This window comes from Pygocentrus nattereri, chromosome 3 (assembly GCF_015220715.1).
Source record: "Pygocentrus nattereri isolate fPygNat1 chromosome 3, fPygNat1.pri, whole genome shotgun sequence".
NCBI classification, from domain to species: domain Eukaryota; kingdom Metazoa; phylum Chordata; class Actinopteri; order Characiformes; family Serrasalmidae; genus Pygocentrus; species Pygocentrus nattereri.
The window spans coordinates 46,976,312-46,981,662 of record NC_051213.1 but is presented as its reverse complement, the minus strand read 5'-3'; positions in this window follow the sequence as shown (position 1 = coordinate 46,981,662).

The window sequence follows — 5,351 nt, the reverse complement described above, 5'->3', positions numbered from 1 at the left end:
TAGATTCCTTGCAAAAATAAAAAAAAAACATATTTGTTAAGGAATATGCAATTGTATATGATGCTATTCCAGCTGGAACGACTATGTTGTTGAGGTGAGGGATGCAGACCTTCCATGGCCATTTGTTCAAAGCCTTTGATTTATTGGATACGGAGCAGGCTCTACCTAATAAGCGGCATAAGCAGCTGCTTATAGCCTTATGGCCCCCTAACAATTTCTAGGTAACTACTGAAAATTACCATTATGTATTCTAGTAAGACACTGAAATTGGGGGGGGTCTGAGGTTAAAATAAATAAATATGGCAGTATTCAATCAAATAGATTATTAAACAGCTAGAATATTGTAGCATTCTGCTACTGACTGGTACCAGTGCCTGAGACTTTGTAGGTGTAGGTCTGAAGGAGTGCCTTCTTTGGTATTATTCATATGAGAAAGGGAATGAGGAGAAATGTATATAAAATAAATATTATCTTCTTAGTTGTTTAATATATATTCATAAACGTAAATTCACTTGGAAAGAAAAATGTCCTTCATAAGTCTAGTCGATATAAGTCCCATTTTGTGATGGTTGCTCATTTATTTCTGGACATTTTTATGTAGTTAATTTAAAAATGTAAGGTAAAATGATCTCAGTATACTGGCAGATCATTTTCCTGGTTTCAAGCACAACAAGCTAAATTATTATTGTCACTGTGTTGAGATAATTTTACTTAATAAATGACTAGAAATAAGTATGTGTACAACAATCTCAACAGTAGAAATGTTACATTTAGCAACTATACTTCAGATAATTTTACTTGACAAGTTACCATTTTTTGCAGTGAACCTTTCTTTCCTGCTTTCGTGGCTGTACACTGTTTGAAAGACAGGATGACGGTGCTACTATATTTAACCTGTATGGCTCCAACTGACTGAAATGTTTGTTTGTTTGCTTGCTTTCCCCACATTTGATTCCACAAAGCAAGCTAGCTCAAAAATTAAGATTTTTTCAATAAGCTCGGCCGATTTGTGTCAATTTCGGTTTCACGAAAGAAGCTAAAAATGTCTTCTGAGTTTCTCAAATGCCACAGCGAGAAATCAAAAATTGAAAGGGTTAATATTTGAGCAAAATTATTGTTTAGAAATGTTTTTAAAATAAAACAACACCTTCATTACCTGAACAGCATAAAGCGTTTAAACTCTGCTGTTATATTTTTTATAAGAGCTTTTAAACTTAAGTTTTAGATTAAAACAGCGCCTCCTGTATATTCATGACCTCAGAGTTGCGTGAACAGCCAATGAGCTGCTCCGCTTGTCAACCAATCAGCACTCAGGAGCAGGAATGCCAGCGTCCTGCGGCTCAAAACCTGTTTGCTGTAGAGAAAAAAATATACAGGTGAGTTTTCTTTGTATTTTTAGATTTTTTGAAATACATCCTTCTACTGTCTGAAATTAAAGGCAAGTTCTGGTAAAGTGATTTGAAACTATTTCAATTTTATTTTAACTATTTGTTTTTAGCAGTGTAACTCTATTCACCCTCATTCATCGAGGACTTACTCGTGGGCACCTCCTACTTTTTTGCAGTGCTGTTTTTGATGTAACGAGCGAAATAAGAAGAGACCAGGCTTCTCATAAACCACTTCTGGCTAACCTTAAACCCCAGTTACCATGACAATTATGCTTTTGGACAAACCTACCTAAAGTTGAGGCTTAATCAGAGCTTGATCAGTTCAACGGGACAAGACGTTTGACGTCATAGTTTCACTGGGTTAAAACACTATTCTAGAATTATGTTCTTCCTCAATACCGTCTGTTTTACTTCTGCAAAAAAGGGCGTCCGATATGAACTATTTTATTAAAAATATACTCTGGGCCTAGTAAGATTTGACCTCAGGGATTTAATCACTTAGAAAAACTTCTTTTCCTGGTTAATTTCAGGAGCCAACCCACCCCACCAGAGGAGTCTTCCTTTTAGTTAGATGTAATATGTAATATTCGGTTTGTTTCTATATATATATGGATTCATATTCAGTACAAAACAGATGATCTTGATTGACACTACTGTTTTCAAACTCGTCATTTCAGTAGAGCAACTAAAAAATGAGTGTAGTATGAAATATTGCCACCTGTGAGACAGAAAGTGTGTTGAGTTTTTACATTCTGTAATCTTTTATAGAATTTCTTACTAGAAACTTCAAGTGTTACATTCAAATATTAAGTATTATGTGTAGTAAATAGTTTTATCATGCCTTAAACAAACTGAATATCGGTGAATGTTTGAAATATTTCTAGTTTTTTTCTAGTTGCTGTTTTAAGCTGGTAGAATAAATCGCTGTATCTGCTCTCGACTGCACTTGCTGTGTCCTCGGCCAGTAGAGGGAACTGTTAGACCAGCGAACGCAGAGAGCAGCCAGTGGTATCACAGAGAGGACCCTGAGCCACATGGCATGTTCAGTTGATTTTTAAAGTGAATTTAAGTGAACACACTTAAATATGACATTTCTTCTGCAAATTGTAGGGCACAATTTCTATTCATTTGTTGTTCGTTGTTTACCAGTGTGTTAAAACGGCAGCAAATAAGCAGTAATTGTGTATTAAAATGTGCAGAAGTGTGTCTCAGTAGAGTATGTGTTCACTTATTTACACATAAAAAAAAACAATAACATGGAATTTGACCAGGGGGTGCCTAAACTTTATTACTCATTTTAAAAATAAAAATAAAAGTCTGTCACTTTTTAAATCCAGAACGCAGAACAGAAGGCCTGTGAGGTTTTTCTCAAAATACCAATTCAGTTGTTGGACATAATTGTGTTAACCTCTTTAAAATCACAGGCTTATTACATACTAAGGCTTATAATTCAGTAACTATAGGGACTTGCTACTGGCTAATGCAAACTGGCTGAGCTATGGTCCTGGCCATTTAGGGCTTAAATTGAAACAACCTCCTATTTCCATGACATTAACCCTCCTGTGAGGTCAGTACATTACAACAGTAGCCACAATCACACCACCTAGGCTCCATGTGTCAAGCCAGGCCCGTGGGCCAAGTCAGGCCCGTGAATATCTACAATATCTACAATTTCTGTGCAATATCCAGTCACTACCTGCTCAGAAATGTGCAACATCCATACAACTGCGTGTGTAAACTGTAAATTTGTAGTTTCTTAATTCTATTTTTATTTTTTATATTTTATATTTTGCATATTGTATGACGCACATCTTTGTCTACTTACTGCTCTTTATCTGCTTACTGTGTGTTGTGCTGTAAAAATGCAAATTTCTGCCAGTGGGATAATAAAAGTCTATCTTATCTTATCTTATCTTATCTTATGCACTGCATCATAGTGTGCGTTCTGAGCCCCAAACAACAATCTGTGGGCCAGCAGTTACACAAAAGGAAAGATGCCTGGTGGACCAGTTCAAGCAAACAGGCAGGTTTAAAAACACTACCTAAAACAATTTACTTTTATTTCGGGTCATGGCAAAAATCAAATCCCTCTCTTCCATGCTCAGGTCAATGGCTTTAACCACTGTGGGTTAACTGAATTTAAAATTAAAGGTAGTTATACAAATTTTCCCAAGGAGTGAAATTTGGGAGACTATGGCATGGAACCATGTTTAGAGCCATGAGTTCAATATAGAACATTTCATGCTTAAATGGTGAAATGCTTCTTCAGATTGGTGGAGAATGTGCTGATTTTTTACAGCACCAAAAAGTGTTCTGCTACTGTTATGATGTCTAGCTAGTAGCGCTAAAAGAACGCTTGTTGGTGCTATAGAGAACCATTTTCAAAAAACTTCTATATAGAACCATGTACAGCACATTCTCCATCAATCGGAAGAACAATTTCACCAACAAAGAACAGTTTTAAACAAATCTCCCATTACTAAAGTTACTAAAATCTTTTTTAAGTGTGTGTGTTTCAGCATGAAACTACTCAAAGTTTAACTCAGGACTTTTATTCTGAATGTTAATGTCATCGATTAAGTTAATGTTAGGTCGGTATAGGTTCACCAAGTGATGTCACTAACATTAATAGTTTAGCTAACTAGGTAGGTGTTAGTTCAAATTATGTAAACATAATAGTTGCAACGTTAAAAACAATGTTAAAACTTCTCAGTTCAGTTCAGCTGTTCAGAGTGAAAAATAAAAGTGCTAAAATATGTAATTGTCATTTAATGTTATAGTGGCTCTAACAATATACATATACATTATATGTAAAAAAAACCAAAAACAATAAAAGATAAAGGTGTTATATTTAAAATAAATATTCTGTCTTTGAATATGTTTAATAACATGTATAATAACAACAATGTCAACAAAACACCAACAACAACAACAACAATAATAACATAACTGTTGGGTAGCTTTAAACTCAAAAGGCTGGGTGAGGAAAATAAGAAGGTTCTATATTATTTTATTGCCTGATTACAGATTTAGTTAATTTTATATTTTTGTGAGTGAGAGCTGAATGATAAGATAAAGCTATATTTCCATTATCTAGAACCAACGGAAAAAGAGCCTCTGCAACCTTCTTTCTAGAGGATGGTGGACATAAAGCTCTATTTCTATATAAACTGATTTTGTATAAATACTCTTAGTGTTCAGCGTGTCAGTTCTTCGTCATGCGTGTTAAGCTTTGTATGAATCAGCCTAGTGTTAGGTCCGTATTTCCCAGTCATTTATGACCTTCCTCGTTAGTTTACTGTGTTTTGGAATTAGTCCTCTGGTTTTAACCTGTGTTGTCCACTTCCTAACTATGTATAATGTGTGGTTGGTTAGTGTAGTGGGTAACATCTCTGCCTTCTACGCTATAGACTGGGGTTCAATCCCCACCTGGGTAAGCACCCTACACTACACCAATAAGAGTCCTTGGGCAAGACTCCTAACACCACCTTCGCCCACCTGTGTCAAATGATCAAACTCTAAGTCGCTCTGGATAAGAGCGTCAGCCAAATGCCGTAAAATGTAAATGCAAAAAAAATATAACGTGTGACCATGTGTGCCTGTGCTCTGACCCTTTCTGTAGATTGTGATGATTACTAGATGACGTTCAATAAAATCTTTAGCGCTCGTATCCTAATACAGGTGGATTTTCCTATTCAAACACAGGGTAAACGCTGGACTGTGCTGGAATTCCCCAACGCTGACCTTGACTTCCTCAACACTGTCCTAATACTGCCAACTTCCCTGTTTAACATAATGTGTAACACATTGGTACCGGAGGTACTAAAGGCCAATTGAAAGCCCTGATAACAGTATAGAATCAGCTGAGTTTTTCAACCTACTGCGATCGGCATGCTTAACTCTGCATCCACTTAAAGGAGTGCTTCACATCGTCAGCCAGGATATGTTTGGTGCCTGAAGTTT